We start from the raw sequence: 17,768 nt of genomic DNA on the forward strand, positions 1-17,768 counted from the left end.
ACAGATTTAAGAAATTAAACATGAAAGGAATCCAACAGAGACCTTTCATAACCCCAACGCTCCGGGAAAAGACTGTGCAGGGAATTTTCTGGCCATGCTAGGACATTCCCAAGCAGGCTTCTCACACCCTACTTAAACCAAAAGTGTAAAAGAAAAGGCAAAAGGACACCAGCTACTTGCTAAAACACAATAATTTCAACACATCTTTAGAATCTACCAATTTCAAACAAAAAAAAAAAAAGAACACAATCTGTGACACCTATTTAAAAGGTAGTGTAGACCTAATTCGGTGAGCAAGTAAAAACAATGGTTCCTGTGTCATTAATATGAAAACAATTTCTGGTTGTTACCCTTATGGAGTTCACCAGTATTTGCTCATTGCAAGAGCCAACTGATCACAGGAAAATTTATGACTGTTTATTAACAAGCAAAATTTATGAAAATAGCAAAGGTGCCACAGCAATTAAAAAAAGAACATGAAATAACATCAGTATTAAAAAGCAGAACATTACAATGCAAAATTCGCAAAAGCAACAAAATGATAAGAGAAAAAACATGTTTTACAAAGTGGTTATCGCAAAAAAATTCTATATCTTATAAAACTAATAATTTGTAGAATTAAAATAACTATGTGGCACTAATTTAATCACTCTACTATATTTCAATTAGCTAGCAAACAATGAGCACTGTGTCATTATACTGAAACTACAATAATTATGTGATTGTTACCCTTAAGGGGTTCCTCACAATAAATATGCCCCATGCAAAGGCTAATCGATCACAGTTCAATGAGAATAAAAAGCTATCTGACTGATAAACGAAGCAATGCCACAGCAATGAATTTACGAAACAAAATATCACAAATCTAATACATCACACAAAAACAAACATTGATCAATAAAACAGCTCTCAAAGTTCAATAGTCACGTCTAAAACAAAAAACACCTATAAATAAAACACCTGCAAAAAACAAGAGTCAAAGACTAAAAAAAAAGATAAATAGAACACCTGCAAAATACAATAGTCAGTCTAATAAACACCAATAAATCGAACTCCTGCAAAACACACGAGTCAGAGTTTCTCTGACAGAAACACACGTATATGCACTGGACTAAGAACCGTATAATCACTGTTCACTGACACACTCAGTAGTTCCACTGTTCCGAGGCACAATATAAGGGAAAGGGGGGGGGGGTTCGTCGCCGCAGCTGTCAGTAGGGATTTTTGTCCATCTGTTGCGTGCGATCCCGCCGTCTCTGCCCTCTCATGAAGTTTCTCTCGTGTCACGTACATCTCGATTTGGTTCCATGTTTGTATTGTCAAATTCGTGCGGTATCCTCGTTTGATACGCCAGGTTGATATTCTCGGGCAAGGATGACACTTAATGGCTCTTCTTTTGTGCCACCCTTAGCGACCAGAGAACATCGAACCAAGATTTACTGTCGCTTGACAGTAGGCATCCATCAGGAAATGTCGATAGGCGTCGTTGACGTCTGCAAGTTTCTCTGGGCAGTACCTGTCAAAAGGCTCCACGCCCCTTGTGTTGTTTCACCGCGGCCGTCTCGTCACGGTCGCGTGCGTGTGGTGCGTTGCCAGCAGATGGATTTCCGCGCGGTGGACCGCTCGCCCATCTCAGGTCATCGCCTCGAGGAAAGGTCGCCCGGGGCGGCCGCCCATTAGCTCCAGGTACAAGGGAAAGTGTTTGCCGCTTACTCTCCTTTTGTTGTCGGCCGCGCTCCCAAAGTGGCCCGGATGACAGCGTGTCCCGCTGGGAAACCCGCCAGTTTACAGCTAGTCCGGCTGCTCCCGCTGTCTCTTAAGAGTTTTGCCGGTTCGCTTTCAGGTTCTCAACTGCATTCACAGAAATTTTTCATCATCCTTATGTGATTACACAATGTCATACATAATACCACTTAGTATTGTCTTTCACAATTTTTAAGAACAAAGTGAGACTTAATATTTTTTTTAAATAAAAAAATTAGATGAATCGACAATATAAAATAAAATTTAAATGACTTGACAATGTAAAAAAAATAAAAGTGAAATGACTTGACAGTATAAAAATAAAAATTTAAATGAACTGACAATATAATATTTAAATCCACATCACTAATGTGGTTCACTTACGTTTTAATAAATCAAATGCTATTTATTAATTCACTAAAATGAATAGGATTATGCCTTGCACTAGTATAGGTCAGGACAGCATAGGGTTCACATGTTATTTACACACACATACATGCACACCTGTTGTCTATTCTACAAACTAACTACCCATAAACATGCATTACTCAATATTCTACTTCTATCCACTACTAGTTAAGCCCATAAGCTACTTCAATGCTATTTCAACACCGTGTATATACCACTACAACATTGTTCTAATTCGTCCTCTTCTTGACGCTCGCGCAATACGTCTTGTCACATGATAAATATGGAGAACTTTCCTTAAACATACACATTAAAAAGAACAATGGTTATTTACACGCCAAAACATTTATACCAGTTCGCACACCTGAAAAGAGACTCGCAATTATACATTTATCATACTCATATATTCACACATAAAACAGTAAGAAAATTTCACCTAAAATTACGTTATCACAACAAATAATCACGCATATGACTCTGAGAAGGTTAAAAATATTTGCATTATACAGGTTATATTACATTTTCTTACCCATTTTGCTGCGTTTTCGTTCCTTCTTTACGTTACCTTTCGCTTCTAAATCAGTTATTTCGCCTGTGGTGGTTATTCTGGAATCATTTCTCATGTATGGCAAAATTGTGGTCACCTCTATTCTGTGAAACAGTATCATCTTAACATATTGAACTTACAACAGACACAAAAGATCCGAATCCTCCTGTAGTTTAAATGACAAATGTTTTGCTTTATCCTTATTACCTTAAACCAAGCTTTCCTTCGTTCCCATAATCAAAATTATTTAATCATCCTCTACCTTCAAGAGGGAAATTTCCTCAGTACAAATCATATAGGCTGCAGTGCATCCCGCACCAGCGAAAACAGTAAGCTGTAATGCTCACAGCATCAGCAAACCACATAAACGTCGCTTTTCTAGGACAAGTATTAACGCAGAATAATTTTTTAGGCTTTGGCTCAACATCAATCAAGACTACAAAAAGGATCCATATTTCCGTTCCATTCTCCATTTGTTGAAAAACTGCTCGTATTTGACTACCACAATAATGTTTCAGAGCCACGTAAATTACACAAACCACAATTCTTCTTTCACCTTGAAGGGAATCAATATACTTACGAAATCCACCGACAGCACTTTACGTACTCAGCTATAAAGAACAAAAAAAAAAAATACATATATCATCAATATTAACATATCATCGCATATTGGAAGCCAATGGTTCAACAATCGTATTATCGCATCCTGTTTTCAAGATTCCAAACTTACTCATTCCTTTCTCAGAGTTCTCCTATCTTAAAATATTCACACAGCACGCATACTATAGTAAGAGATCCTCATTTATACTGACAGATATAGAATAGTAATAGATAGATAGTAGCACTGAAAGCAGAAAATCGGAAACAAGGCTACTAACAGCTGGGGACCTGGGTTTGCCAGACCCATAATACCCACAGATCGGATATTCCCCTGAGTTTATGCACTAATTCAGCAACGATCTTGCTTTCCTCAGGAGCGACTCTTTTCAATTTATACACAAAAAAAAACATAAACAGCATTTTCCTCGTTCACAAAGAAACCTTTCATCTTCACGTTTGAATCAAACTAAATCCTAATTGCACAAGGAGAGAAAAAAATTAAAACATCACTTCAATACATCACACAGAAACATCTTTATCATTAATTTTTACCAACATATTATTCAAAATGCATTCGTCACAAATTTAAACTAATCAATTCTTTCTCCTCACCGTCCTCTCTACTTCTCACTGTCCTTTCTAGTCATTTGCCATGTCGCTCATTTGTTCCGATTGGGCGCCTTCTGCGCTGATCGTTTGTCATTGCCGGTTTCGTTCATTTCCATTTGCTGGATTATGTCTAGGGTTAGCCGGCCGAATTTCCACATCATGAGGTGCTCCGCCTACAGTCCTATTCCCACCGTATTCATCATAGTGTCGATTCTGGATGCCGTACCTGTAGCGTTCACGATTCTGTCTACGTACTCGATCATTTCTGTTGTTCCACCTGTGTTCGCGACTGTCACCCCAGTTTCTATACGGCCGGTCCCGATTATTGTTCCGTTCGCGTCGCGACGACCAGTCACGCCGTTGATTAGTAATACGGCCACGATTGCGGTCGCGCTGCTGTGCCCCGTAATAACTTTGTGCCTGATTAGGCGGGCATTCTCGTGTATTGTATTCCAACTCTTGGAGAAGCGTCTTGAACGTTTCCACGTCCTCTTTGCATCGTCCCGCAAGAATGACGTGCCGCAAGTGCATCGGCAATTTGGTGATGCATATCCTAATTAGTTCCGCAGGCCCGTATGGGTCGTATAGGAATTGATTTGCCTGCAGCATGTGGTCGAATAGGCGTGCAGGGCTGCCGAAACCAGACTGGTTCAAATTTGGCAGCATAATTATGCCATGTTTGACCCTATCTTGTGCCGCTTCCGACCAATAGGCGGACAGAAAGGCTTGTCGAAACTCCCGAGTGGAGTTGCAGTGACGCGCTGCCGACCTCATGCGAATCGCCGGTTCGCCTTCCAAATAGCTACACATATATTCTATCTTATGTGAACTTGCCCAGTCGGGGGGAAGACAAAACTCAAATTGCTCGAGCCATGCACGTGGATGTATTCCTTTTTGCGAATTTCGGAATATCTCAAACTTTCTTACCGTAAGGAAATGTTTGAAATCAAATCCCCGCATTTCCTCCTGGCGAGGCCCTTGAATGTTTCTGTTTCTCTCATGTCTGCCCCTTAAATTACATTCTTCCCTGTCGTCAAAATCTCCCTCGTGGCCGGAGTCCCTCTCTGCACTGTTCGTACGGCTATTTTTAATGCTATTGACGAGTTCGGAATCACACGCCATGCGGTTTTCCAGATGCGCCACGCGTTCTTGCAATTCGCCTGTTACAGCTCTGTTTTGCCTGTTCACTTCGAACTGTCCCTTCTGAAATCTCAGAAGAGAACGCACTTCTTCGGTCTCTGCGGCCGCTACCGGTGTAGTATTGTTCTCGCTTTCCGTCAGCTTCATCGTGCCTACAATGTCCGCTAATGCCGCAATCTTATCATCAATTTGTCTCTTGTGCTCCGCCCCAGTCTGCTTCAATTGTTCTACTTGCTGTTCCAACGCGTGGATCGCTAAACTGTTGTCCGCTATTGTGTTGCTAACGGACGTGGGACAACGCGTTTCCGCCTCTTGAACCCTCGAGATTACCTGCTGGTGTTCCCTTTGGCATTCTTCCCTCAGCTCTTGGAAATTCCTAAGTAGCCGTTCTTCGCTTTCTTTAGATTCGGTATCGCCCCTTCGCTTGCTCTGTTCTAAAGCTTGCAGGCGATCATCGATTTGTTCAAATGTACGGCCTAATTCTTTCATAATATCACTTTTTATCTCACTTGCCAGATTGTTTATTCTTTGTGAGATATCATCGGACACCCTCTGCATCGACTTGTCGACTTTATTTGTCTGCTGGATTAGTTTTTTGTCTATTTGTTCGCCTAGCTCGCGGATCGATTTTTCGGATGATTCTTTTTGTTCTCGGAACGATTTTTCTGATTTCTCTGCATTTTCTTTATTTTGTTGCAATAAGGCTTTCATGAGTTCTGCTACATCAATTTGGTTAGTTAGAGGCAAATTAATTTCTGGCTCTGATGTGAGCCCGTTCGTGCTGTTTTGCATTTCGTCTGAAGTATTCCCCATTGCATATTCGGAACCGCCCGACGCGTTAATATTGGAAATCAAATTATCCTCTTGGTCCATGTTGCTTAAGTTGTTGGACCGCTTACTTTTAGCTTGGTTACGTGTTTGCATTAGTGCAATTTATACTCAGTACGCAACACACTAATCACAATATATGTGTCCCACAAAAATTACGACAGTCACACGAAAGATACCCAACCTAGTACACACTTTTTCACACGCAAAACAAATTTTTATCTTTGATCGAAACAGTGGAATTTACAAGCCAGAAAAAAAAACACAGACATATAAAACACACAAATATAAAAAACAAAACAAGACGAACAACGCAACGCCGATCAACAACGCCGTGAATCTTTTGAAAGTCTGCTCGGAAACAACGCAGAAGTTGTTTGAGCGCTGTAGGGGAAAAAAATTAAGATTATAACACGCTCGCAATCTAACATTTCAGAGATTCCAGAGTCTAGCGGAATCACAGAACAGGGTCGCCATGTGAAATATTGTTACTTTAATTTGGTATGCTGCAGTGTAATATTGTTACTTTAATTTTGTTATGCTGATGTGTAAAGTTGTAACTTTAATTTGGTATGCTGAAATCGGTGCTAATAGACAATGAAAGTGGGTTAAAACTGTGATCTGTCTGGGGACGTTAACCGTGGATTACTGGGCAACTGTTTCATCAGATATTTAGCAGACTAACATTAATGATAATCTTTTAATAGTCATACAAAACCGGTAATATATATATATATAAAGGAGAATTTAAATAAAAAGAAAGAAATCAGTTTATACTTGGAAATTTATTCTCAGATTGTTCATTGAAATTTCAGCATATTATACGTGAGTTATAACTGAGCTGGTGCCTTATTTACGATTGAAAAGAATGTGAGATTGTAATCTTACGGAACACATAAAATATGGAGCCAAGATTTGGGAAACTGCATACAACACTCCATTCATAAAATAACACACGAAGAACATTGAAACATAAGCAAGAAGAAATTAACCACAACCAACAGATTCAGTTTTTACCCAAAGAAATTACGTTCATACCACAATCCTGTCCGTCATGTAATTACCACACACTAGCATACTAAATTCATATTAACTCTTTGTGAAGTCTTCGCAAAAAGAATAGCTGAGGGCTACTTTGATGATTACACCACATGCTCCACGTGGTCAACTTGGTTTACACAAAGCGTACAACTCCACAATAATTTTGATAATTAAAATACATTAGATCGAAAAGCAATTGACAAAAGAAAAACCTTGAACTGGTTACTAACGTCTTACTATTAACCTGATGGGTCAAACAGTTATATAAGCACGTGGTAGTGGTCTCGCAAAGTACACCCCACGTGGGTTGAACATAAAGAAAAGCATAAAGAAAAGTTGCTATATTAAAAAAATATTCTCAAGACGAGACGTTATAATCTCACGCACATTCGGATTTAATATTGATGAACTTAGTTAGAGTTACTGATCAACACGTGGTTCCACTTTACTCACAAAGTAGTAACAAAGCAACCCACAATTCTTCTTTCACCTTGAAGGGAATCAATATACTTAAGAAATCCATTGTCCTACGGACTTAACAGACACGCGCTTAGCCGGAGATCTTACCACTTCAGACGCTCGCCACGGCCACACAGCAACTGCCTTACCGCCGAGCGTACTTCCTGAGGGTCTCACAAAGCCCAACGGAAGTGGCCAGAGGGGCAGCTTCCTATACCAACATGACAACGGACGGACAGGACCATACTAAGGATAGAAACCTCTTTGCTTTTAGGAAGCGTAGCTACCTGTTCCGACGTTGGTCCTACTGTTCTCTAGCAGACAGCCTTGTCTGCTACCCTCAAGCATGCAACTAGAAATACATATGCTCATTCATCCTCTCACACAAAAGGGAAGGGGGATGACAGTATCTTATCATATACAGTATATAAAAGAAAGCGGATGTAGGTTCCGTATGAGACTGTGTGACATGAATTACATATAAGAATTACATATAAACTGTGCTTTAAAGTGTAGTAGTGTGACAGATCGTTCTTGTTTATGTGTAAAAGTAACACGTTCCACTGCTCAGTCTCCTCCCAGATAGTCAGAAAAGCCACAATACATTTAGAAGAGGAATTTATTCCATAAATGGCAACAGATTTAAGAAATTAAACATGAAAGGAATCCAACAGAGACCTTTCAGAATGAACAGTCTAATGAGTACACAGTATGGTTTGAGAGTAAATCGGAGAAAGACGAAGGTAATGAGAAGTAGTAGAAATGAGAACAGCGAGAAACTTAACATCAGGATTGATGGTCACGAAGTCAATTAAGTTAAGGAATTCTGCTACCTAGGCAGTAAAATAACCAATGACGGACGGAGCAAGGAGGACAGCAAAAGCAGACTCGCTATGGGAAAATAGGCATTTCTGGCCAAGAGAAGTCTACTAATATCAAATACCGGCCTTAATTTGAGGAAGAAATTTCTGAGGATGTACGTCTGGAGTATAGCATTGTACGGTAGTGAAACATGGACTGTGGGAAAACCGGAACAGAAGAGAATCGAAGCATTTGAGATGTGGTGCTATAAACGAATGTTGAAAATTAGGTGGACTGATAAGGTAAGGAATGAGGAGGTTCTACGCAGAATCGGAGAGGAAAGGAATATGTGGAAAACACTGATAAGGAGAAAGGACAGGATGATAGGACATCTGCTAAGACACGAGGGAATGACTTCCATGGTACTAGAGGGAGCTGTAGAGGGCAGAAACTGTAGAGGAAGACAGAGATTGGAATACGTCAAGCAAATAACTGAGGACGTAGGTTGCAAGTGCTACTCTGAGATGAAGAGGTTAGCACAGCAAAGGAATTCGTGGCGGGCCGCATCAAACCAGTCAGTAGACTGATGACCAAAAAAAAAAAGCCCGCCTGGTTAGCATTGCGGTCTGACACTGCTTTCCGGGCGGGAAGAGCTGCGGGACCTTTGGTACGAATCCGCACGGCGGATTAGTGTCATGTGCCGGCCAGTTTACGGATGGTTTTTAAGGCTGTTTTCCAACTGTCTCGGCGAATGTGGGTTGGTTCCTCTTATTCTGCCTCTGTTGCAGTATGTCAACGCTTGCTGTGCAAACACTTTCTCCACGTACGCGTACACCATAATCACTCTACCTCGCAAACATTTGGATTACACTCGTCTAGTGTGACACGTTCCCACGGGCCGGGGGGCTGCTGCAACTTGTGGGGTTGCGTAAAACTGCGGGCTACGGCGGGGAAGAAGCCCATCCGTCGTTTCTACGTCCCCAGTTCCGTACAATACAATAGTTTTCTTTGACTTTACTGGTAAGTTCATCATGACTTATTGCCAGAGGGGCAAATTGTCAATCGATGGTGCTATCGGGACGTTTTGCGACGCCTGCCAGAAAATGTGAGGAGGAAACTGCCTTAAATGTGGCGAGACAATCCATGGCTCTTGCATCGATAACGCATCTACACATTCATCCCTACTGGCGAATCACTATTGCACAAAAAACCCAATCATTGTACTGCCTCACCATTCGTACTCTCCAGTTCTGTCCCCTGCGAACTATTTTCATTTCCAAAATAGAAAACCCCGTTGAATGGATGAATATTTGCAACGATAGACGAGATAAAAGAAAAATCGCAGACGGCGCTTCGCACGATCTAGCAAGAGTACTAAGACAGCCACCGTTATTGAAATCGGCTTTGTGAGCGGTATTTTAACTGTGGAGGAGTGTATTTTGAAGGAGACCATGCAAAATAAGTAAAAGGTAAGAGTAGAAAAATTTTGTCGACAAAGTTCCGCAATATTTTGAACGGACGTCATATGCATACTCCGCAAGCTACGACACGGTATATGACGGAAGGTTCCTTATACCACTGCTACTAATTTCCTTTCCTGTTCCATTCGCAAGAGCAAGGGAAAAACGACTGTCTGTACTCCTCTGTAAAAGCCCTAGTGCCTCTTTTCTTCGCACTCTTTGCAAGAAATGTACGCTGAGAGCTGCAATATGGTGTTGCAGTCAGCCTCATATGCCGGTTTTCTAAATTTTCTCAGCAGTATTGCGCGAAGGGAACGTCGCCTTCCCTCCAGGGATTCCCATTTTAGTTCTCGAAGCACCTCCGCAGTATTTAGTTGCTGATCCAACCTGTCGTTGACAGATCTATCAGCACGTCTCTGATCCGCTTCGATGTCGCCCTTTAATTCGATATGGTGGTGATCCCTGAACTCGGCCAGTACTCATGAATCTGTCGCACTGTTGTTCCCGACCTGGATTCCTTTGTAGATGAGCTACACCGAATTCGAATTCTCCTCATACACCGAAGTCGACCATTCGCTTTCATTGCTACCGACGTAAGTCCTCGTACCACTCATATTTCTTCGAAACCTTAGACCTAGACAGTTAATCGACATGGCTGTGTCAAACAGTACACCACTAATCGAACATTATGTCATCGTTCTCCTAATCATCTTACTTAACATTCTACATTTAGAACAAGCTACCACCAGTTACATCAAGTAAGAATTCTGTCTAAGTAACCCTGTACCCTCCTACAGCCTCTCAACTTCGAAAATTTCCCGTTATACAGCATCAGCAGCAGACAGTCGCTGACTGCTACTCACCTGCCCGTCAAATCGTTTATGTATGTACATAATGAGAGCGGTCCTGTGACACTTCTCTGCGGCACTCCCGATCATACCCTTCTCTCTGATGAACCAATGGCGTTTTCGGTTTTTTAAAATGTGCAATATGCCCACACAATACCACTCTATACATGGCATATTAACTTGTACGTGTGTACAGATGAAACACAACTTGCTTCCTTTACACTCTATCTCTGCAGAGCTGGGAGAACTCTGAGACCTCATTTGAAACCAAGGAGGTTAGAATTTAGGACATGGCAAAGAGTTATGATGGGAACAGCCGTTAGTTAAAGCCAGCGGTCGTGGCAGTCAACCGTATTGGGGACACCAAGTCGAGAATTCATCCATTAAATCCCTAAGTGAAAATTGTCCTCTCAGCTTAAGGGCACTAAATTTACAGTAACTTCTGAGTATCTTTTTAGATATGAACTTTGGTGGGGCATTAACGGATTTGGATAGTTCGCGATTTAGGATGTTCATTAGAAATTTTGTTTGTTAAGCGTGGATTATATCGTCGGCAAAAAGCCGATCGTTTTACTCGAGTTTTTATGAAATTTACTTATCACCCGTAGTAATTATCACTAAAAATTGCACAAAACCTTTCCTGTTACTTCATTACATAAGAAGTTCAGCCATTGAAGTGATTCTACTAACATTAAAAATTTACACTAAATATGAAATTAAGTCTTTCTCTCTACATCACTACAGTTTCTTCTTATTAAGAAGTATGGGTCGTCTACAGATTGCCAATAACTTTTTATAATTTTACGAAATCAGAAATACATATTTTAGTCATTATATTGATTTAACCATTACACGCACCGTTGCATATACAGTATATATAGTTAGGTTATCTGTGAAAGGAAGTTTCGACAGCTAGTGGGATTTGCGATTAAAACAATTATTACAACATACCAGTACTCCAGTTTACGTTCGGTTTACTAATTCATTCAACATATTCACTGTATGAGCCACCATTGGTTGTAAAGATTCTGTCACAGCGGCTTCTTTCCAGTAAAACCAAATGATTGTCACGCGGCAGCTAATATCTCATACGAGCACCAGAATTCAGATATAAAGTACATGAGATGTATTCGCAGTTGCGAATACGAGCAACCTTCAGCTGTGCAAGGGAATGGTGACAATGAAATTTGTGCCGGACAGGGCCTCTTTAAAGGCACATTTGCATGCTGCGCTTTTCTTAGCAGGAAACATAATTATAAGTAATGAAATAAATAATTTGAACCATAGATATAGTCCACAGCTGTATAAATATTGTATGCAGCCGCTGGAAACATTTGAAGATTTTTGATCGTCATATTATTGGCGAAAGAGGAAGAGTCACCTTTTGTTTTTTACGTCTTGTCCAGATCTGACGTATGTGGCACACCGCCATTAATACTACAAATATTTCATTATTTTATTCACGAGTTACAGCCAAACGGCACTCGTATTCACATAATGTAAGTGTACTTTTAATTGAGTTTTCATTTCAGGTTATTGTTATTACTAAGCTATGTACGTTTTATTTTGTATCTTTAGTTACTGTAAGATTGTTGGGTGACTTGGCTTGGGAAAAGGTTCCGTACTTTTGAGCAAAAAGTCGTCCAGCTCAAACCACCGTCGTCTTCGCGTGCTGTCTTTCCACGAAGTCCGATATTAGCAAAGTCACACAGAGAAGCAAACGGTTAAAAATACATGAACGGACCTTTAACGAAAATGCCATGCCCAAGCGCCGAGAGTTTGTATAAATTTACTTAAATTGAATTACTTTAATTCATTGTATAGTCTCGATCCAGTTACCGAGAAACCCCCCCCCCCCACCCCCTCCCGAAAAATATTAAATCTTGAACCCGGATTTTTCGCTTTACGAAATCAGTCGCTTTAACCGATTTGGCTATCCATGCATGACTCACCCCCATATGTCGTTGTTCCTGTGTCACAGCCTGTACTCGTGCACACAATATGTAATGTCGTTTTGCGTTCCCTGTGTTGTTAAGAAGAATGATGCGAATTTCTTACAGACGTCACATTGTTCTTTTTAACAACACATACACAGCAATATCGTAATCGTCAGAAATAAAGGTCGTTAATATACATTGTCACAATTTCAAAGACTATTAAAGGAACGAGTTCTGTGGAAATACATATTTACTACTCTTATTGATGCAACATAGCACTTACCATCCTTACTGATGCATGAGATCTCTTGCTTTCCACATACAAAAACATAAACAACATCTTCTGTAGAAGTAGTATGAGCAGCACGACTCATTCTCCATATCATAGAGAAGGGAGGATTGTTCACTATTAATCGTCAGGGTAGTTACACTGACGTTAGAGTCTATCTTTCCAAATACCTTTCAAATGAAATCTTGAGGTCGACGTACGACCAATACCAGTTTCACAGAAATGCTCAGAACAAATTTTGTTGCATGTTGCTGGTTCCAACTTTTATCGTCATAATGCCTGATCACTAAACGCGCATTACTTCAGGAATATGTATATCGTTAACATAGATGTTTGAAATCGACTCCCGAAAGCATCGAAATGGACAGTCGATATTTAGCCCAAAAGTATTAGTTTAACTACATTACAGGGCGTATAAGAAAGAATCATCCGATTTGGCAAATCTATATTGCTGAAACGAATAAACATATAAACTGAATTTTTTTGATAAAAGGGAATGTCAAAAAGTTTTTTTTCACACCTTTTTTACAAGAGTTAAATATGCCCTCCTTGAGATGCTTGGCATATGTCAATGCGGAATTCAAATTGTTCCCACACTGCACCGAGCGTGTCTTCAGTTTCAGCTTCCACAGCTGCTATTATGCGATGCCTCATCTTATTCATTGTTGTTGGTAACAGAGGCACATAAAAGAGTCTTCTATAAACCCCACAAGACATGATCACATAGTCAGGTCCGGTGACCTTGAAGGCCAGTACTGTAAGGCTGAATGATTTGGTCCAGTGTCACCTTCATGAAGAGCTTGCTGTAGTTACGTTTTGTGTGGTTTTATGTCGAAGCTTCGACGCAACAGACGCCAGACGGACATCGGGGACATGAGCTGTCGAGTTGATCGGCGAACGGATTTCTGCAGACTAGTGAAACTATGGCGGATGCGTCCTACGTGTTTGTCAGACACACAGAAACGGACCGTCTTTTTGCCTTATTTTTCTTTTCTTTTTTTTGTCATCAGTCTACTGACTGGTTTGATGCGGCCCGCCACGAATTCCTTTCCTGTGCTAACCTCTTCATCTCAGAGTAGCACTTGCAACCTACGTCCTCAATTATTTGCTTGACGTATTCCAATCTCTGTCTTCCTCTACAGTTTTTGCCCTCTACAGCTCCCTCTAGTACCATGGAAGTCATTCCCTCATGTCTTAGCAGATGTCCTATCATCCTGTCCCTTCTCCTTATCAATGTTTTCCACATATTCCTTTCCTCTCCGATTCTGCGTAGAACCTCCTCATCCCTTACCTTATCAGTCCACCTAATTTTCAACAATCATCTATAGCACCACATCTGAAATGCTTCGATTCTCTTCTGTTCCGGTTTTCCCACAGTCCATGTTTCACTACCAAACAATGCTGTACTCCAGACGTGCATCCTCAGAAATTTCTTCCTCAAATTAAGGCCGGTATTTGATATTAGTAGACTTCTCTTGGCCAGAAATGCCTTTTTTGCCATAGCGAGTCTGCTTTTGATGTCCCCCTTGCTCGGTCCGTCATTGGTTATTTTACTGCCTAGGTAGCAGAATTCCTTACTTCGTGACCATCAATCCTGATGTTAAGTTTCTCGCTGTTCTCATTTCTACTACTTCTCATTACCTTCGTCTTTCTCCGATTTACTCTCAAATCATACTGTGTACTCATTAGACTGTTCATTCCGTTCAGCAGATCATTTAATTCTTCTTCACTTTCACTCAGGATAGCAATGTCATCGGCGAATCGTATCATTGATATCCTGTCACCTTGTATTTTAATTCCACTCCTGATCCTTTCTTTTATTTCCATCATTGCTTCCTCGATGTACAGATTGAAGAGTAAGGGCGAAAGGCTACAGCCTTGTCTTACACCCTTCTTAATACGAGCACTTTGTTCTTTATCGTCCACTCTTATTATTCCCTCTTGGTTGTTGTACATATTGTATATGACCCGTCTCTCCCTATAGCTTACCCCTACTTTTTTCAGAATCTCTAACAGCTTGCACCATTTTATATTTTCCAACGCTTTTTCCAGGTCGACAAATCCTATGAAAGTGTCTTGAATTTTCTTTAGCCTTGCTTCCATTATAAGCCGTAATGTCAGAATTGCCTCTCTCGTCCCTTTACTTTTCCTAAAGCCAAACTGATCGTCACCTAGGGCATTCTCGATTTTCTTTTCCATTCTTTTGTATATTATTCTTGTAAGCAGCTTCGATGCATGAGCTGTTAAGCTGATTGTGCGATAATTCTCGCACTTGTCAGCTCTTGCCGTCTTCGGAATTGTGTGGATGATGCTTTCCCGAAAGTCAGATGGTATATCGCCACACTCATATATTCTACATACCAACGTGAATAGTCGTTTTGTTGCCACTTCTCCCAAAGATTTTAGAAATTCTGATGGAATGTTATCTATCCCTTCTGCCTTATTTGACCGTAAGTCCTGCAAAGCTCTTTTAAATTCCGATTCTAATACTGGATCCCCTATCTCTTCTAAATCGACTCCTGTTTCTTCTTCTATCACATCAGACAAATCTTCACCCTCATAGAGCTAGCAAGTTATATTTTTCAGGTACAGCAGAGAAACTGCAACTACCACTGTCTTTTGTCTGTAAGATAGTGGGATACTGTTTCTGTATTTCTGTTTCTTGTTTTGCGACTTACCAGTCTGTTTTGCTTTTATTTTCAGCATTAAACGCTAACTTCCTTGTAGCAAGAAACACCTTCCTGTAAATCTTTTCGTATTTTCAATAATAGTTTAGCAGCTCTGCTACACGATGGGTTTTTCTTAAGGCACTGCGACATTTCATAGTCTGGACGAATGTGCTTAGACCTGCTGTAATCCACTTGTTTCTATTTGGCGTCGATGTTTGTGGAATACTTTGGCAGTTACTGTTCAAAGCTTAGTTTAAATTCTGAATCTAAATATTATTGTATACACTTCATACCAGATTCGAGTAAACGATTGGCCTGAAAAATTTTGAATTTTGGGTTTTGAAACTGGACTTTTGTTGGTCTGCGGTTTGCAGCACAGCTTTTACTTTTATTAAGTGGCAAAAGTGATCAGGTGAGTTTTTTTCCGCCAAAAACGCAGTCCTCTTTGCCTATATGTTCGATTACTGATGCTGAGGTGTTTGTTATCCTTCTTGCGCTATTGACCAACATGACGAAACTGTGAAGAATATTTATGACACTCCTAGTGGTTTCATCCATGTTATTTTTGCTCATCTTCATGTCTCCATCTAAGATTATGTTGATTTTTAGCCACTGAAATTCTGTCCAGAACTTCATTTAATTTATTACATACAAAGAACGAGCATTCTTATTTTATAAACGACAGTATCCGTTAGGTGCATACCTGACATTTCAAAATCTCTCTATCACTAACTGTGATAAAGTTATGTCTGATTTTAAATTGTATTTCGTTATACAACAGGTATTTGATCATGCGTGACTTGAGACCCACTTATATGGTTTCACTAACTAGCTCAACCAACCTCCATTTTCCAGTCCAGGTCAGATGTAGATCCATATTCTGCACTACTGTCTGTCGAAAGTATCAGCTGATGCCAGTGTAACATGCCCAAAGTTAACCGTCATCAGCATTAATCTCACTCCTGTAATAATACGCTTTACAGCAGTATTATGGATGGTCGATCATGGCCCGAAACAACTCAGCAAAGTGCATCTTGGTTCCACAATTCAAGCTCTCTTGTCCAGATCACCACCTATACTACCATATGCGCAGTGCCTATCCAGACAGTTCATTTCTCCACCCAGTATCACTTCATCATCACCACTTGTAAAATCCCTACATAATGGCCGTAAGTCCTTTAACACTTGACTGCACTAGGTTTAAAAGTGCTAGTGACGGATGCCCTGACCGCCCTGCAACTGAGGGCCTACGCCTCGCTCATCGCTGCTTCCTGTCCGCTGAACTTCCTTCTTCGTAACACTTTTTCACATTCCTAGGCTTCCTGATCACTGTTGGACTTGGCAGCACTTTTCCTACTCCTGCTTCTAACTCAGCAACCTCTCCATTTAATTCGTGGAACCAGTTTTTTGGTTCAAAATGGCTCTGAGCACTATGGGACTCAACTGCTGTGGTCATAAGTCCCCTAGAACTTAGAACTACTTAAACCTAACTAACCTAAGGACATCACACACATCCATGCCCGAGGCAGGACTCGAACCTGCGACCGTAGCGGTCGTGCGGTTCCAGACTGTAGCGCCTTTAACCGCTCGGCCACTCCGGCCGGCCGAACCAGTTATTTGTGTGCACAGCGAATCTCTCAGACCTTTTCCTCTTACTCCTAGACACTTTGTCAGCTGCCAGTTCCCAGTCACCCTCCGTTCCTTAGTCCTCTATTTTACCTAATCGTAAGCAGTTCTTACCTTGCTTCCTCCAACTGAAGGGCACACGTTTTCCCTTCGTGTTTCTAAATCAAATTGTTATTACTCCATACCATTCAGCAGGCAGTCCCAATGAACTCTTTATTGCACTTTCCCATGAAATCATTTTCAACAAGGTCCATTGTAAACCTCATTTTCCGCTACCCTACGACCACTTCCTAACCTTCCACATATGCGCAAATATTCTGAATCGAAGAATCAACAAAATAAAGACACGGTGCGTCATATGTAAAACTGCGAGAGTGTATAATGTTCGCAATTTCATTAAGTTGGCTGAATGTAAACGAAAGTTATTATTAAAGTAAAACGTATACTTCCAGCCTTTTCTCTACAGTTTAGATGCGTTATGACAGTAGAATGAATTAGGCTTTATTCGCGTCCAAAAGAGTTTGATGTGACAAGTTTATTTAATGAGATTATTTATTTAATGACATAATTCTGAATGTATCTCTCTGAAGTCTAGATCGCGAATAGTGGAGATTGAAAATGTAAACGACATTTTTCGTAAAATGCACTGTAGAACTTCAGCTCTCCACTTCTCTGACGGTAGCAGACACTAATGCGTACACCGACTACAAAATATTTTCAGATGAAGAACTCCCGAAACTTTTTGTAGAACTTATCACCCTGA

This window comes from Schistocerca cancellata, chromosome 5, assembly GCF_023864275.1.
Source record: "Schistocerca cancellata isolate TAMUIC-IGC-003103 chromosome 5, iqSchCanc2.1, whole genome shotgun sequence".
In the NCBI taxonomy this organism is placed as follows: Eukaryota; Metazoa; Arthropoda; class Insecta; order Orthoptera; family Acrididae; genus Schistocerca; species Schistocerca cancellata.